The following is a 19,993-nucleotide window of genomic DNA, read 5'->3' on the forward strand; positions in this document are numbered from 1 at the left end:
CACATTAGAAAAAACATCATTTGACATATACATTAGTAGTATATATTTTATATTATATAGTATATATATTAGTATACACACACACACACACACACACACACACATATATATATATATATATATTTGTATGCCTTGCTTGTTTCTATTTATGAGTTCTTTCTCTGGAGGGGAACATACACAAGTCATTCTTCAAATAATATTTCTGTTAATGTTCTCTTTTTTCTGTTTACAATTTTAATTTTGATAAATGTTTGCCTTGAATAATGCAATGAACATATATCCATTCAAAATATTCATTTAATACAACTGGCTGATATATGAATGTTCATTTTATTAGCATTAAATTAAAACCCATACCTTCCATCTTGGAGTCAATACTGTGTATTGGTTCCAAGGCAGAAGAGTGGTAAGGGTAGGCAATGGGGATCAAGTGACTTGCCCAGGGTCACACAGCTGGGAAGTGTCTGAGGCCAGATTTGAACCTAGGATCTCCCATCTCTAGGTCTGGCTCTCAATCCACTGAGCTACTCAGCAGCCCTCTGTTAATGTTCTCTTGATCTTCATAAAGTCCAGGACTGACCAGTTACTCCCCTAATTTAACAACCTCCAGTGGTTCCCTATTACCTCCAGGATCAAATCCTCCATTTTGCTTCTCAGTTCTTGATAACCTGGATTCTTCCATTCCAGTCTTCTTAGGTCTTATTCCTCTCCATGTATTCTTTAATTCAGTGACACTGGCCACTTTGCAGTCCCTCAGAGATGATAAACCTTTTCCCAACTCCAAGCATTTTCACTGGCTGTCCCCCATGCCCAGAACTATCCCCTTCCTCACCTCTGATTCCTGACTTCCCTCAAGTCTTAGCAAAAATCCCACCTTTCTTAAGAACCCTTTCCCAGTCATCCTTAATGTTCCTTCCCTCTGAAATTATCTCTAACTTAACCTGTATATATCTTGTTTGTACATATTTATTTACATGTGGTCTCCCCCATTAGGTTGTGAATTCCTTGAGGAAAGGGACTGTCTTTTGCCTTTCTCTGTCTACCCAGTGTTTATTGCCTGACACACAGTGGGCACCTAATTAATGCTTGTTGACTTTGCTTGATGATAAAGAGTGAAATGAGCAGAGCTAGGATAATAATTTATATAATGATGTCAACATTATAAAGAAAAATAATTTTGGAAAACTTTAGAAACTCTAATCAAAATAATGATAAACCACAAGTCTAAACAACTGAATATGAATCATAAGACCCAATCCTACCCAAGAGGTGATAGATTTAAAATGCAGAAAAAAGACATGCATTTTCAGGATCACCAATGTGGGAGTTTGTTGTGCTAGGCTACCTCTATTTATTTTGAAGATTTTTTTTATTGTTTTAATGGGGGAAGGGGTAGTAGGAAGATGAGATAATAAATACTTATAAAAATAAAAATTTAAAAATAAAGAGGCCAGCCTAGTTTAAAAAACAAAAGAAAGAAAAAGAATTCTGTATAAATAACTTTTAAGAATTAATTTTTTTAAAAAAGACAAGTTCCATGTGACTAAGGATTATTTCATTCTTTATATCCCTAGTACCAAAAAAGTGTCTGCCACATAGCAGAGGCTTAATTAATACTTGCTGATTGATTAATTAATTAATTAATTGATTTAGGAATAAATGGACAGCCTTCCAAAGTGACTATCTAAAGGACAAGATCTATTTGGACATAAGAAGTTTATTGAAAAAATCAGTCTCTTAAAAAAAATCATACTTTGGATGTTTCATGGTTCCTGCCCTCAGGTAGTTATAGTCTTATATGCATAAGTCATAAGTACATAAAATGAAACACTTAATGTCAAAAAACAAGAAAATACTAAAAAGAATATAATCAATTCCCTAAACATACAACACAAAAAAATAAATACTGAAATAAAGAGTAGCTGAAATGAGAAACAAAGATGGAAGAATAGCAGAAAGCAGTACAATGAGCTATTCCCCACCAAAAGAAACAAAAAAACTCTTCCAAATAGATTTAGAAAATGCACCAGACAAATCTGATGGAGAAATCCAAGAAAAAGACCATGATGAGTCACTTTTCTAGCCCAGGTTAGCATAGGGACACAAACAGAAAGGTCTACATACACCAAGATTGGGTCTGGTCAGGGTCAATCTCAGAGTACACTCCAGCCCTCAGGGAGAGGCTACACACACAGGACAAGAGGAGAGCCCAGATCAGTATCAGAGCACTTCAATAGAAACAGGAGCTATCTGCCAGCTTTGTCATCTACTACCCAGTTCTAAGTTACAGAACTAAGGGGAACTGAGAAAACCTGAGCCCAGGAGCAGCAGGGTAAGGATGGCCGTGTACCTAATGAGGAGTAAGTTTAGAAGCAAGAGCAGCAGCAGCGTGGCTCAAACCATAGGAAAACAGAAGGGTCTCAGTTCTAGTTTATAGCTTGATCTAAGATCTGCAGGAAAAAAAATAATCAAAGTGGGGATTCTAGACCAAAGGAAAATCTATAGTTCTTTTTTTTAATTATTTAAAAGTTAAAAAAAAAATTAAGCCCTGGCCTTCTGTCTTAGAATTAATACTGTGAATTGGGTTCAAGGCAGGAGAGAGGTAAGGGCTAGGCAATGGGGGTTAAGTGACTTATCCAGGGTCACACAGCTAGGAAGTGTCTGAGGACAGATTTAAACCCAGGACCTCCCGTCTCTAGGCCTGGCTTTCAATTCAATGAGCCACCCAGTTGCCCCCAAACTTATAGTTCTGTAACTCTGAATGAACAGAATTTTCCTGCTGACTGATAGGGACAGAATCTGGCAGTAGTCTTCTGTTCCTCAAAGCCAAATCCAGGTCAGAAATGTGCTAAACTCTGATGGAGAGTGGAGGTGAGGGGCAGCAATCAGACTACATTCAGACTTCTCTGGATCAGATCACTTTGGGAGCAATAGAACTTGTAGGTCCCCAGGCTTAACTGTTCCTGAGAGCTTAAAATAATGCAATACTCAATATCCAAGAAAGCAGCAATGGACCAGGCCATATCTTCTTTCCAGAAATATGCAGTGCCTACCTCTAACATAAAATCCAAAGTCAGAATATAGGCTGGAAGAATGAGCAAACAAAAAGAGATACTCACATAAAAATCTATTATGGTAACAGAGATATTCAAGACACAAGCCCAGAAGAAAAAAAATGACTAGTGAACATCTATAAGGAAATTCTCAAAGAAAAACAATGTTTAGACACAAACTCAACAAGAATTCCCAGAAGAGATGAATTGAGAAGTTTTTTTTTAAGTTTAAAAAAATGTTTTTAATCAATGAAATGAGAGTACTAAAAGAAAAAATTCAAAGTAAATGAAACCTATGGAAGAAAGAATTGGAAATGAAATGAGCAGTTTTGCATAACAAACAACAAATTCCCAGAAAATTAAAATGAAACAAATAGTAGCCAGTAACTCCATGAGACAAAAAATATGCAAAGTCAAAAGACTGAAAAACAGTATAAAATGTAGGGTATCCTGAAGCAAAAAACACCTGGAAAACAGATCAAGGAGGAGAAAAAAAGAATTACTGAAGTACCCAAATGTCATGCCCCAACCCAATAAAAAAAAAGCCTAGACATCATATTTCAAGAAAACTTTCCTAATCTCTTAGAATCAAAAGGAAAAGTATCAAAAGAAAGAACCTACTGGTTATCTGATGAAAGGATCCCAAAATGAAAACTCCCAGGAACATCATAACTAAAATCCAGAGCTTCCACAACAAAGAAAAAAAAATACTGCAAGCAGTCAGAAAGAAATAATTCAAGTACCAAGAGCCAAAGCCAGGACAACACACTATTTAGTAGCCACTACTCTAAAGGATCAGAGAGGTTGGAATGCCAAATTCCAGAAGAGAAAAGATATGGGTTTATAGCCAAGAATTACTTACTTAGGAAACCTGAGTATAATCGGGGCAGCTAGGCGGCATAGAGGATAGAGTGCCAGGTCTGGGGTTGGGAGAACTTGGGTTCAAATATGACTTGACCATTCCTAGCTGTGTGACCCTGATCAAGTCACTAAATCCTGTTTGTTTAGCTCTTTCCCCTTTATATTGGGGTTGTTACTAAGAAAGAAAATAAGGCTTAAAAAAATGAGTATAATACCACAGAGGGGATGAGGGAGGGAGGGATTGATGAGTCTTTAATGAAATGGAGGACTTCCAAACATTCCTGATAAAAATGCCAGAGCTGCCTATAGAAACTTTGAAATTCAAACATGGAGTTAAAAGAAACATTAAAAGCTAAACACAGATAAACAATCTTAGGGGATTTAACAAAGATAAACTGCTTGGAGAGGTGATATATGAGTCCCTTCTGAGCCTTTCATCATCAGGGGTTATAGAGAGAATCTAATTAGTCAAGTGGTTCTGCTATGTCAGTGATCTTAAGAGGAAAATGAAAAGAGAGGGGAAGTTTGGAAGGGGGAAAAGGAAAAGAAGGTTAAGAGAAATTATCTTGCATAATCAGAGTGAGCAAGTAGACATCTATAGGAATAAAAGGAGGGGATAAAGGGAATAGCTGATACTTGAATATTCTCATCTGAATTGGTCAAAGGAAAGAACAATATTTTGGGGTATAAAAGTACATTTTATTCCGTAGGGAAATAGGAGGGAAAGAGGGAATTAGAGGGAGAGTGAATTAAAGGAAGGATTGATACTAACAAAAAACAAACTAAAGATGTACAAAAATGTTTATAGTTTGGGGGGGTTGAAGAGATAAAAAATAGGAATCCGAAAGGTGATGTATAAATTGGGGAATGGACAAACAAATGATGGTGTATATAAATATGATGAAATATCAGTGTACTGTAAGAAATGAAAATGGGAATGGTTTCAGAAAAACTTGAGAAGATTGTATGCACTAGTGCAGAATGAGGTGAATAGAATGAAAGAATTTATACAATAAGAGTATGGAAAAGGCAAAAAATTTGAAAGATTTAAGTACTTTAACCCAGAATTCCAGAGGATTGATGATGGAACTTACTACCCACTCCTAATAGAAAAGTACGAAATTAGACTTTTTAAAAAATGTGAACAGTTCAGAAATGTGTTGCTTGTCTATACATGTTTAACTATACATGTTTCTAATAGGAGTTTTTTTCTTTCGTTCTCATTTGGGATAGATGATAGGATAGGAAAAAAGTTATATTTTTGTTGATTGAAAAATATATATATGTATATATATGACAACAAGTCCAATGGAGCACTCAGAAAGGGAAGAGATTAGGATTGGTTAAAATTATCAGGGAAGATTTTATAGAGGAAGTATACCATAAACTGGTCCTTTGAAGATTGGTAAGTGAAAGGGGCAGCATGTAGGGCGACAAGGGCAAAGGCATAGACATATGGATAATCCTATCGTGGGTGAGAAAATCAGCCTTATTGATGTGTTTGGTGCATGCTGGAGAAAATTAATTGAAAGGTTTTGCCTTAATCATGATTTTGAACTTGGTGCTATAGACCCAAAGTGTCAAATACACAGCCTGCAGCTGCCATTGCAGACCACAATAATTCAGCTGAACCAGATTGGGAAATCATTAACACAATAAATAAAAATATAATCAAACAAAGATAATGTCAATATGTCGTTTTCTCAATCATTCCTCTTTATAGCTTAGTGACCCCATTTTCTATCTGATTCTAACACCAATGCTAGAGGCAATGGGGAGCCATTGTAATTTTTTGAATTTGAGGACTGATGTTATGAAAGTGTTGGCTTAGGCAGATCCCTATGACAATGGGCAGGAAGAATTTCAGCTAATGAGAATATCCAGAGAAGGGAGACCAATTAGGAGGCTATTACAGTGACCCAGAGGTGAGGTAATGAGGACCTAAACCAGGACAAGGGAAGTGGGAACAGAGAGGAAAAGAAGCCTCCAAGAGATGACTGTGACAAAAGTGGACCGAACTGGAGGACTGGATGGAAGAGAGGAATTAAAGAGGACTCTCAATTTTTGTGTCCCTGTGTCAGCAGTAAATATCCACCATGTCTAGTTCTCCCTTTAGCTCCAGCTTCACCAAGTAGTAGAACTGCCCCAGCCCTCCCGATCCATTTTGAAGGAATGTGGAGTTACATTTAATTAAAAGCATCTACACAGAAACAAGATTAATTAAGTCTCCTTTACCCAGGAGTCCTCTCTTTGTGTTCACTTAAATGAGGTTTTAAATGTTGTCTCAATGTTATATCTGGGCGAGATTTCTCCAGACAACACTTCGGATGGTTCCGAGGTGCCTACTTGGCTGGCAAAGAATTGTTTAGTGAGGAGAACAACCCAAGGACAGCCCCTCCCTCTGGCCAGCTGGTGGGCTCTAGGGAGGGACTTGAGGCTCTGAGCAATGGGATTTGCTCATGCTATAGGGGACAAAGACCTCTCAGACCTTGGGCTGCCCTCCTAGGCTCTAAAACCATCCCTCTGTTCTGAGCAGATCCCCCAGGGCAAGGAGAGAGGATGCTATTTAATGTTTGCTCAGCACGTACCAAAAAAAAAAAAAAAAAAAGAATTTGTATTGAGTACACACATACATGTACACATGCCTTGGTGCCAGGAGCTGACATGTTAAGGCAGAACAGCCCACACATACTAGCTATAAACTATTCTCTCTGTCAGATCTCAGTTATTCTTCCAGATTATCCAAGCCCTTTGGGCCAACCATCTCACATCTCTCTTCCTTGGAGAGGGAAGGAGAGAGCTGCATAGTCAAGGAGAGGTGCAGAAAACAGTCTATATTTCTTTTTTTCTTTCTTGTTCCCTTACTTTAGCCCCAAGCTGGGAGATTGGCCAGGGCTGGGGGGGGACAACAGGTAGAGGGGCAAAACTGGGGAGCCTTCTGACCTCGCCTGCACAAGCTAAATCAGAAACACTTTAGCCTGTGTTTTTCTTTCCACTACCCAAGATCATTTTTGTTTTAAAAATAATCTTCTTCCCTGAGAGGCTTTCTAAGCTGAGCCAATGGCACGCAGGCTATCCTGGAAACCTGGGGATCGTGGCATCTTCAGCATTGAGCCTGGGGGAAGTGAAACATGGAAGAACCCACTGGATGGACTCCAACAGGGCAGTATGGTACAGTTTGGAAAGCAAGCTACGTACTAGTCCCTTACTGCTAAGATAGGATCTAATGGAAAGTTATTTCATTTCTTCTCTCTGCAACTAGAGGACACAATGGTTAATGTGCTTTATCTGCAGTCAGAGAGACCCAAATTTAAATCTGACCTCACACCCTTACTAGCTGCATGACACCTGGTACGTCATTTAATATCTATTTGCCTTAGTTTCCTCATCTGTAAAAAATGGAAAAAATAATAGATAAGAGATAATAATAGCACCTATCTTCTCTCATAAAGTTGTTGTGAGGACAAAATTAAATAATATCTGTAAAGTGCTTTGCAAACCTTAAAATGCTATGTAAATGTCTGCTATTATTATTATTATTATTATTATTATTAATCTCTGGGGTTCAGTTTCATCATCTGAGAAGATGCAGTCTCTAAGGTCCTTTGCAGGGTAAATATTCTATAATTCAATGGGATGGACAGAGAGATATTTAAGACTTCTACCCTGTAAGGACCTGCCTGACAGTCCATCCCGCCCATACATAAATCTGTCCATTAATCATGGGTAACTATAGCCACTTCATATCCTGTGCAGGACTCTCCTGAGGCATGCTCAATGGAGTGACCATCGTTACAGAAGAATCACAGACCTTAGAAAGCATCTAGTCCAACCCTTTCATTTTACAATCGAGGAAACTAAGAATAAGAGATAATCACTTCCTTAAGTGATTTGCTCCAGGTCAGACAGGTAATAAGGAGCAGAAAGATGGAACTGGGATCCAGACTCTGGGTCTCCAGGTTTAATCTTCTTTCCAGCCTGAAGTATATTCTCCATCTGTAAGGTTTTTTAAACCCTTAATTTCTCTCTTAGTAACAAATCTATGACAGAAGGGCAAGGGCCAGGCAAATTAGGTTAAGTGACTTGCCCAGGATCATATAGCTAAGAAGTGTCTGAGGCTACTTTTGAACCCAAGTCTCCCTAGCACTCCAGTCACTCTGCCACCTAGCTGCCCCCATCTATGAGGTTTTTTTTAAAGGAAATCTTTTTTAGTCTGCTTAGTCCTTCTACTCAATAAATATTCTGTTGACAAAGCATCTTGGATTAGGCCCTTTGGGGAGAGGAAAGATTTTAGGTCACAGTACCTGGATATGACTCCTAGCTCTGCCACTTACTGTGTGCCTCAGTTTTGATGTGTAAAATGAAGATCATAATACTTGCAGTACCTGAAATAGTGCCAGTAAAATATTTTGTAAGCCATAAAGTGCTACATAAATGTTAGTTATGACAATGACAATTAGGAGGAGGAGTAAATGAAGACACAGTTCAGCTGGGAAGATGAACACCATATGGATGGAAACTACAAAAATTAGTAGGAATTGCACAGCAGGTAGAACAAACCAAGGCTGTGACCCTGAGGAGACAGGGAGCAGAGACACTACTCAGAGTTGGGCTGGGGTTGTTGGGGGCGGGGGAGTCACTAGGATGTGGCAGCAGACCCATAGCTGCTGAGATGCTGCAAGAACCAGACATTACCCCTATTCTGCAGCCAGTACCAGCCCGCTATGAAAGAAAATAGGTGAAGTTGGAAGGAAAGAGTGAAGGCAGTCTGACTCTTTCCACCCAGAGAGAGGGTAGGGACGCAACTGCCTTCATGACTGACCCCAAGAACTAAAGGCAGGGCAGGTAGGCTCCAAAGGGGGATCAAAGACACAGAGCCCCAAATTCCATGGTGATCTTTTCTAGAATAACGATGGCAGAAATCTGTGCCCAACTCCTCTGCTTCTGACTTTGCCTCACACTCAACACACATTTCTGACCTCCAGCCTCCTGTTTCCATCCTCAGCATCCCTGTGCCCCAGGGCAAAGGATGGCCCAAGTTCTCTGTGGCTTGGGACGTGGTCCACAAGAGCATCCTTGGGGGAGCAGGAGGGGCAGGGCAGTTTGAAGGGGAGGTTGGGGCTGCCTTCAGCTCTGTTGGCACAATTCAGCATACACCTTACACACACACACACACACACACACACACACACACACACACACACACAGATGGCAGGTGTGTACTCACCATCATCATCCCCAATCCCCCTTGGCCTCAGGCTCCAGCTCCTACTTAAAGCAAAGAGAATGCCTCATAGAGTATGGGGGAAGCAGAGAGCTCAGGATACACAACAAGGAGAGGGTGGCTGGGAACTCTGGCTCCAAGCTCCAGGAGAGACAGAGGCAGCCACAGTAATGGCAGCAGGCCCACTGTCCCATCCCAACAATTCCTAGACTGAAGCTCTCCCTGCCCCAGTCTCCATTGGTATGGGGAGCACGAACTGCCTGTAGCCAAAGATTAATTGGTGGGGGATTGGGAGATTTCTCTTCCATAACAGTGGGCTTTTTTCTGCTTGTACTAATAAGATGCCAATTAGGATATTTACATTTTGAGTTCAACTTAAAAGTTGCGATCACTTTCTGGGGGCTGGATCCTCCTGGCTAGGTCTGTGGGAAAGATTGGCAAAGTCATTACCCTTGGCTGAATGAGAACAGCCCCCCTGCCCACCTCCTCCTCAGAGAGAGGCTGCATCCTCTTGGAAAAAGTCAGATGAAGCAAACTCCCACACCTGGTTTCATCATAGCCTTACAAGTCCTTGGAAAGAGCATCTCATTAGATATGCAAAAAGTCATCTAAAAACAAAACAAAAACAAGAACAAGTAGCACAAGAGAAAAACTACTTTAGGCATAGGAAACTAATTCTGTTTGCATTACACAATTGCAAAATGTTAGCCCTGAAAGGGACCTTAGAGGTCATCTAACTCAGGAATCCATGAATTCGTTTTTATTTTTAATATTTTGAGAACCGTATTTCAGCATAATGGGTTTCCTTTGCTACCCAATATATTTTATTTTATGCATTTAAAAACATTATTCTGAAGAGGGTCCTTGGGCTTCATCAGCCTGCCAAAGTAGGTCATGACACAAATAGAGTTTAAATTTTCTTATCAAGGGTTGCTGTTAACGTTGTTGAATCATTTCAGCCGTGTCCGACACTTTGTGACCCCATTTGAGATTTTCTTGGCAGAAATACTGGAATGGTTTACTGTTTCTGTCTCCAGTTCATTTGACAGATGAATAAACTGAGGCACATAGTGTTAAATGACTTGCCCAGGGTCAGCTAGTTAGTGAGTATCTGAGGCTGGATTTGAACTCAGGAAGATGAGACTTCCTAAAGCCAAGCTGAGTGCTTTAACTACTACACCACCTAACTACACAAAAGGGTCATCAAAGTTAACTCATTTTACAAGTGAGAAAAACAAGGCCCCAGGATTACAGAGCACATTGGCCTTGGAGTTGAGGGAATCTAGGACTGAGCCTTTCAAATAACTGTCTGACCTTGGGCAAGTCACTATCTCTTGGGACTTTTGTTTTGGTTCGTTTTTAAATCGCCTACATAAAAGGACTGAAATATTTGATCTCTCAGGTTCCTTCCCCTCTGAAAACAAAATTACCCCCTGCCTTTTAGTCACATCTGTTGACAATGTTGGGGCAGTGGATAGAACTTTGGGCCTAGAGGCAGGAAGACCTGAAGTCAAATCTGGCCTCAGACACTTACTAACTGTAGGACCCTAAGCCAGACTCCTAATCTTATTGGCCTTAATTTCCTCATCTGTAAAATAAGCTGGAGAAGGAAATGATCATCTACACCAGCGTATTTGCCAAGAAAACCCCAAATGGAGTCACAACTGAATATCAGTAAAACTGGCAATATCTGTTCTTAACCAATCCCCTCCTTCCCCATGACTGAAATCCAACTAGTATCTTTGATATTCATCTCACTGTTTTTTGCATTTTTTCAAACCCTTGCCTTCTGTCTTACAATCAATACTGTGTATTGGCTCCCTGAGCATTGCCTCTTGTCTGTCCCTGCTGAGGACAAACGACTGGTTTGAAACAAAATAAGGAATCACTGAGCAACTGGGTGGTTCAGTGGATGGAGAGCCAGGCCTAGAGACTGGAGGTTTGGGATTCAAATCTGGCCTCAGACACTTCCTAGCTGTATGACCCTGGGCAAGTCACTTAACCCCCATTGCCTAGCCCTTACTGTTCTCCTGCCTTGGAACCAATACTGATTCTAAGACAGAAGGTAAGGGTTTAAAAAAGGGGGGGGGGGCTCTTAAGATCCTAAAGGGGGTAAACAGTCACATTCCCTCCCCAGGCAGAATACCATTAGCAAATCTACTAAAAAATTGTCATTTTGGACCACACCATCTAACAGTGGATTAAGTCTGCTCTTGTATTATCTTATCATTACTTCTTATGCTTTAGTTTTGTTTTCCTAGCTAGATTGTAAGATCCTCCAGGGCAAGGAACCAGTCTTCTGTCTCTTTTGTATCTCATACAATCCTAGCACATTGCTAAATACTTAATGGAGATTCAGTAAATTCAAATCAACAAATATTTCTCTCAGTGCCTCCTATGTTCTAGGTACTATACAAGATGTCAAGAATACAAAAACAAAAATGAAACTCCATGACCTTAAGGAACTGGCATTCTACTGGGAGAAAACAAAGAATACATAGAGAAGTCCACTTAAAATATCTTCAGACTGGGGTAGCTAGGTGGCTCAGTGGATAGAGAGACCTGGAGATCTGGGTTCAAGTAAGACTTCAGATACTTCCTAGCTGTGTGACTCTGGGCAAGTCACTTAATCCCTATTGCCTAGCCCTCATTGCTCTTCTGCCTTAGAACCAATACACAATCTTGATTCTAAGATGAAAGGAAAGGAAATACATGTATATATACACATATCCTTTCTTTTCATTATATATATATGTGTGTGTGTATACACACACTCACATATCTTCAAGGTAAAGACAAAGGAACATAGCAGGCTTTTATAGGACAGCTAGATGGCACCCTGGTCCTAGAATCAGGAAGATTCATCTTCCTGAGTTCAAATCTAGCCTCAGACACTTATAAGCTGTGTGACTCTGAGCCAGTCACTTAACTCTGTTTGCCTCAGTTTCCTCATCTGTAAAATGAGGGGCAGAAGAAAATGGCAAACCATTCTAGTATCTTTGCCCAAAAAAATCCAAAATGGAGGAGACAAGGATGACTAAAATGACTAAACAACAAAAAAATCATTAACATCTAGGGATCAGGGAAAACCTCAAATAGGTGATGAAGGAAGGTAGGAATTCTAAAAGACGGGGGAAGGAGAGGGAGCATTCTAGGTATGAGACAACCTGAATAAACACTGTATCCTCTCTTCCCAGGGATTACCTATTCTTATCAGTTTTTAGCAAGTTTTCAAAGCTAGTTGTAAACTGTAAAACACTACTTCACATCATAAGATCATAGATTTAGAGCTGGAAACAACCTTAGATATCATCTAATATCACCCCTTCATTTTATAAATCCCCCAAACTATAAAACAGATTCAGAAAGTGACTCACCCTGGATCACACATGACTGTGGGTCAACTGATTGGATTCAGTTTTTTCATCATCATTACGAATTCCACTCCCCAGGCCCAGCTACCTCAACCCAATATCAGACTATGGGGGAAGTGTTGGTGCTTGAAATTGTATGAGGAAATAAGAAATCAGTGTCGTTCAAAGACCTCCCTGACACTCCCCATACCCCCCTCTCCAACACATACACCCCAATTCCCTATTTCTTCCCATCTCTCCTCAGTGGCTATGGAATTATGGCAGGGGTCTGTCTTGGGGGTGATTTTGTGGCCGGAAAAACAACTCATTCTTCACAGTTTGCTCCCAGGCCTAATAAGGCAGAAGGAATTGGTGAAGAGATTTAACGATATGTATTTCATGAAAAAGATGAAAATGTGTCGACTTTTAGGAGACACAATAAAAATGCATCAGCCTCACACTAAACTTTGCCATAAAGATGCATAGTTGGGGAACATATAATACTGTTTCTGAGCTAATGTCTCATTTGCAGGAAAACTCTTTAAAACAAATAGCTGGGGGTTGGGGAGAGCAGTGTGTCAGCTCAAGCCTCTGGAGACAAAGAGGTGCAAATTCCTCTACTGTCTCCACTGTGTGGTCTGCCCTCAAACAATGACACCCCCTGATCCCCAAGGCAGCACTGGGGTCCTTCCATAAACTCTCTTTTGCATCTAATTCTTACTAGGAACTTATGAGCTCAAAAAACGGTTTGCAAAATACTGAAAATCACTTCACTGAAAAAAATTGTGGGATCATCTCATCCATTCCCCTGCCTCTGAGCAAATCTGCTCCCAAATAGCCAATCAGGTAAGAGCTGCTTTTCATCCAGACTACACGGAGTTACAAATTCCCAAACCTCACTATCAGAGTTCAGCTCAGCTAATGAGACTGAACTATAGCTCAGAGACTGTATCCTGAGAAAGTTCTTCCTTCTATCTCACTTGTATCCTTCCTATATTTCAGACCCTTGTCCGCTTTGATTCTTAGAAAACTTCAAGACCACACTAGAAAAAGAGATTTCCTCTGTCTTCTCCCCTTTAATCCTTTTTCTTGTACCCCTAGTCCTCTCCACACTCACATTGCTCAGCTGCCTCCCTTCCCCATCTTTGTAGATTTCTTATAACTGGGAGAACAATTTATACAATAACAACACTGAAAAGGCAAACCACTTTCAAAGCCATAAGGACTGTGAACAATACAATGACCACCCATGATTCCAGAGGACTGAGGATGAAACATGCTATCCATTACAGAGAGGTGATGGGTTTGGGATGTGGAATGAGAGATACATATTTTTGTGTATAGCCATTGGGGGAGTTTGTTTTGCTTGACTGCATATTTGTTACAAGTAATTTCTTTTTTTTTCCCCTCTCTTTTTTTCTATCCAGTAGGATGGGAGGGAGAGAAAATCGATTTCTGGTTTGGTTTTTTTTAAAATAGAGAGGTAGAGGGGTGCTACAAATGTGAAATGTGGAATGCACTTTCAGAGGAGATCACTGAATTATTCGTTTTACTTAACCATTTTATTTTGTTACAGGAGACCTCCCAAAGTGGGAGTAATTTGTAAATATTTGTAAAGTAAAAGCAAAACACAGCAATAAAATGGAAAATGACCCCCCACGAGAAGAAAAAAAGGGTTCTTATTCCATTCCCAGAAACGACTTCTCTTTCAAGCTCCAAATGCTGGGTAAGTTTCTGATTTTGCACCAGAACCTCCCTGACAGACTATTTCTCCCTCTCTCCCTCCCCCTTCCTTTCCTCACTGAGGCAAGGCGTCCAGTGAGCTGATGGGAAATGACACATTTGCATCCCACTTCCAGGGGCTGTTCAGATCTTACCTGCAATTCCTCTGACAAATCCTTATCAGCGATGCCCATGGCGAAGTCTGTGGTGACTTTGTTCATTCTTATTAGCTCTGCACAGATTAGCTCTTCACAACGCTTAGCCAATTTATACCGATTCTTGATAAATGTTTTGACTGATTTTTCCGACTTGGAAAGGTTGGGAATGAGGGTGAGGGGAGAGTGAGGAGCTGCAGGGGAGGGACTGTGAGAGAAGTGGGTTCTGGGGAGGGTAAAGCAGTGAGATTACATTTAAGATATGAAATATTCCTCACTAGGCTTGCAAGGGCAGTGTCAAACATTCACCCTGCCCACCTGTCCCTCTTTCCCCCTTCCCATAGTTCCTTCACTAAAGAAAAAGCTTCAAAATATACAAAAGAAGGGATGCTTGGAACCTCACTTCTCAGCTGCCCGGCCTGGGAGAGTCTCTGAAGAAAGGGAAGAGAACAATGTGGCTAGAAAAGCAGCACAAATATGGCCACGAACGTGTCTGTGCCCTTTCTCCTCTCTTGCCTCTCTCGCTCTTATACTCTCTCTAGGTTACTTCTCCCAGAGAGGGGCTACTATCGCCACAGGTTCTAAGGCACTCTGTGGGTTTGCGTTCCTAAAGCTATAATTCAGGAGTCCAGAACAGTGTATTTTGATGGAGAGTCAGCCAATAGGCACAATTAACTTCAAAGCAAAAGTATTTACTAAGAACAAAGCATTCTAAAGCTAAGAACAAAAGCTATAAACTCGGGACACCACTCTTCTACAAATAGAGCATGTCGAGGGCAACACTGATGCTTAGAGTGGCCACCTATCATGTAGGAACACACACTACCCAGGCAATGTGGCCTCTTAGACAGTAAGGTCTTAAAGTCTTTTTAAGGGGCAGCTAGGTGGCTCAGTGGATAGAGCGTTAGTCCTGAAGTCCAGGGGATCTGGATTCAAATCTAGCCTCACACACTTCCTAGCTGTGTACCCCTGGGCAAGTCACTTAACCCCCATTGCCTAGACCTTGCCCCTCTTCTGTCTTAGAATTAATACTAAAATGGAAGGTAAGGGCTTTAAAAATTTTTTAAAAAAAAAGGATTTTCAATTCTCATGGAGTAATTACTGTGTTCTTCACTGGATATATTACCTCTGCTGGGTGTGCTAAACTGTCTTGGACAGATAAATGCCCAGACATAAATCTCTTCCCTAACCCACTAGAGATTTAACAACTTCCTTAGCAATCTGGTTATTCAAACTGAATTATTTTCATTCAACAAGCATATATTAATGTCTTTCTATGGAATAGACTCTTTGCTAAATGCTATGGATTAAAAGAAAGGCAAAACAAAGTCTTGTTTTCAGGGAGCTTACATTCAAATGGGGAAGACATGTAAATAAGAGGGTACATAGAAGATACATTCAGGATGAATTGTGCAGCATTTGGTCAGTCTACAGCATCACAAAGTTCTTCCAGATGTTTAAACTAAATCCTTTCTGCAACATTGGATTTTCATCTCTTTAGAGACAAATGAAGACATCTGGGTATTCTGAAAAACAGATGTCTGTCTTTGCCGTCCTTTGTGGACTCAATGCCCATCTCTCAGAAATGTCCTCTAAACTGGGCAAAGGTCTTAGGTTCAGATCCTGATGGATTACCTAATACCTTTGTGATTCCGGTCAGCTTACGTCACATCTCAGAGCCTTGGTTTCCTCATCTATAAAAAGAAGGGGTTAGATTACATGACCTCTAGGGCAGTCGTTCTTAAAAGTATGACCTGTACTCCCATGAGAGTCCCTGAGACCCTTTAACAGCAGGGGATCCACGAGGTCAAAACTACTTTTATAACAATACTAAGATATTATTTATCTATTAAAATACTCCTCCATTGTCTAATTGGGTGGGAGGGTGCAACTAGGTGTCACAGTGGATAGAGTGCCCAGCCTGGAGACAGGAAGACTTGTTCCTGAGTTCAAATCAAGCCTCAGACACTCAATAGCTGTAATAGCTATGTGAACGTGAGCAAGTCACTTAATTCTATTTTCTTTAGTTTCCTCATCTGTTTTATGAGTTAGAAAAGGAAATGGCAAAGCATTCCAGTATCTTTACCAAGAAAAACTTAAATGGGGTCACAAAGAATTGGACTTGACTGAAATGACTGAATAACAACACTCAATTATATAGCTGTATGAGGCTAGATTTTTTTTCATATACTTTGACCAAAACAACAAATTATAACAGATTGAATGCAAAAGCAGATATGAGAATCCATCTGTCTTCTATTAAGCCAGACATTTAAAAAATTGCAAAAATATGTAACTCAATGTCATTCTTCTTAATAATTTTTTTGTTTTGGAAAAATAATTTTTTTCATTAAGATGTGTTAACATGTAATGAATTTATTATTGTACATGTCTTAATAAATAAACATTTTAATTATAGGTTAAACTTTCTAATATGGTGACTATCAATAGCTATAACTACATAAAAAAGGTTTTTTTGGGGAGGGTTGCAATAATTTTTCTTAGTGTAAAGGGATCCTTTGACCTTTTAACTTTCAGTTCAATGATCTATCCTCTCTCTCAAGGTCTCCTCCCACTTATCTCTAAGCCTAGAAATTCCTGACTGTCTTTCCTTCCTATTTTGGACAATTCTCTACCTCCTGGTCAAATTTATCTTCTCACTATTAGCCTGCAGAGTGTTGATTTGTCCTCCTGTCATAAGGACTAATGTTGATGGCACAGCCCCCTGGAGGCTTTGAGGATATCCTGTCTTCTGTTAGTGGCATCAGGGGGAAAGGATGAACAACTGACCTGTAAAATAAACACCAGACTTCCAGCTTCTGATAAAGATTAAATATTGGAGGAGTCATTTCAAATGAATATATAAAAGAAAATGGAAGGTGTATTTCACATCTCAACAGAGTGAAAAACAGACAAACAAAGAAGATTTCTTCAGAGAAGTTTTATGGCAGGGAAGTGGGAGTCTGGGAATGCAGTCTGCCCAGAAATACACTGGCTCCAGAATCCACTCCAAAACTGACCCCCTCTGGCCTTGAGATCTCAGAGAGGAGAAAGCACTAAGCTCCAAAGGCATGCCAGGAATCTGCTGAAGTCAGCTCCGTTGATGCTGGCCTGTCCGACTGCAGGAGAAGCCCCATTACTCAAAGCCATCTGCCCTTGGCTTTGGGCAGCCAAAAACCAGACGATTTTGGCCAGGATGGAGACCAAAGGCCTCTCTGGGAGAAGAGTAAGGTCAGGCATAGAGGAACCAGTTGGAAAACAAAATATGAAACCAAGCAATAGAAAAAAAGAGCCAACATTCTCCAAGACTTGGGTAGCGTCTCCCTTCTGGTGGAAGAAACTCCCATTTAACAGGAAACTACATGCCAAGGAGGTTTGAATAACCAGTATATGGCTTATTTTTCACAGAACGGTAAAACCGAATGGGTCTTTGAAAATTATCTACTTTAAACCTGCCATTTTGAAGAGGATACTACTTGTTCAAAGTTACACATCTGGTTAGCTTCTAATTACTTTCATGCCCTTGGGTAATCAATCAATCAATCAATATACATTTATTAAGCATCTGCTATGCACCAGGTAGTATCCTAGGCCTGGGGAGGCAAATATGAAGAATCAAAAAAATCTCTGCTCTCAAAGCGCTTATATTACCAGGGGGTAAGTCACTAGATATCTCAAGATATCCATTTCCTTTTATGTAGTAGCTTAAAGGAGGTGGGCTGGGTGATTTCTAAGGTCCTTTCTAGTTCTAGCTCTTCCTTTGTTTATCAGTGGTCTGGAACCCAGGTCTAGTACTCTTTCTACGAAGCTCTGTATTTATTTGTGCCAGATCCAGATAAGCAAACAAGCTGACATAAGGAATTTATTGCAAAAAGTGACTTCCAAGGTCTGCCATAGATTCAGTATGCAATCAGCCCAAGCATGTACACTGATTTCTACAGACCTGTACAATAAAAGTTGATGTGCAGAATGATGACTCAGGGCACTGCCTTATGCTTCACTGCTTCCTAAATCATCGATGAAAGACTAAATTATGGTCAATGTGGTTTTTAGGGAGCAGAGTTTTATGTTATTCCCATTTCTTAAAGCCATTACCAGTAGCCAGTTTGTAGGCACTTGTTATGCCAAGAGAGGCCATTAGATTTTTCTATGAAAACTACAGAATTGATTGGCTTTATGAGCCAGAAGAGACCTGCCCCAGGTTGTATGGCCTGAGCAGGCATTCAGTCACAGGTCCTCCAGTCAGGGTTTAGTGAACTACCTACTACCCTGATGTCTCTGTGATGGCATCATTTAAAGAAAGGAGGAACAGCTGTGCTCAGAGTAATGCCTCCTACCTTGCAGTGAAGGAAAAGGGAGTGACTACATCTCTCCCTTGCTCAGGGAACTCTACATTTATTTTTTTTAACTCTTACCTTCCGTCCCAGAGTCAATACTGTGTATTGGCTCTGAGGCAGAAGAGTGGTGAGGGTAGGCAATGGGGGTAAAGTGACTTGCCCAGGGTCACACAGCTAGGAAGTGTCTGAGGCCAGATTTAAACCCAGGACCTCCTATCTCTAGGCCTAGCTCTCAATCCACTGAGCCACCCAGCTGCCCCCGGGAACTCTACATTTAACTTGACACTTGTTCTTCAGAGCCACAAAGAATTCATGCCTGGTATTTCTCAGTTTTGACCTTTAAGAAGCAAGTTTGTGTAGAGTAAAGAATATTGGACCTAGATTCCAATCCTGTCTCTGATGCCCTCTAGCTATGTGACATTGAGCAAGACATGTAATTTCTGTGAGCTAAGGTTTTCAGTAAAATCAGTTTGTTGTGAGGCATAAAATGAGGTAAGATATTTAAAGTGCTTTGCAAATCGCAAGCACTATCCAAATGGCATCTATTATTTTTTTATCTTATTCTCATCTTTTTCACTGGAGTTCCCTCATTATCTTTTTTGGTTAGTCAGTTAATAAACATATAATAAGGACCTACTATGTGCCAGGAACTGTGCTAAATGATGGGGATATAAAGAAAGGTTTAAAAAAAAAGGTGCTATTCTCAAAGAACTCACAGTCTATGAGGGAGACAACATGCAGTTCTGAAATAATTCACTATTCTGTTGTTTATTCTCCTATAGTCAATATTTCCTATAAACAGTTACAGACAGGGATAAAATAACTGATTTTTATATAGTTGATTTAAAAAGTATTTAAGATCCTCTTTAGGACTGCTGAAAGCTTCCTCTGGACAACACTAGGAATAGGTAGGAAAGCCTGGGCAATCTAAATTTCATTGCCTCTACCTTTCTAAGTCTCTATATTTTCCATGCTTTCTTTTCCACATAGCTTGGAAATTATGAAAGTCTGGCATGTCATGGCAATTGCTCTCTGCTGATGATAAACTATTCAGAAAATGCAGTTCTCGTTATTTGAAATTTTTTTTCCCGAAAAGTCCCAAGCGTATTTTGCTTCCAGAGGGAGTTCATCTACAAGATTAGATGCCTTTACTGGTCACTATATTGAAAGTGAATAGGGTAGGGAAGCACAGCCAGATGGCTCAGTGGATAAGGCAACAAGCCTAGAGATGGGAGGTTCTGGATTCAAATCTTGCCTCAGACACTTCCTAGCTGTGGGACCCTGGGTA

This window comes from Gracilinanus agilis, chromosome 3 (assembly GCF_016433145.1).
Source record: "Gracilinanus agilis isolate LMUSP501 chromosome 3, AgileGrace, whole genome shotgun sequence".
Taxonomy (NCBI): domain Eukaryota; kingdom Metazoa; phylum Chordata; class Mammalia; order Didelphimorphia; family Didelphidae; genus Gracilinanus; species Gracilinanus agilis.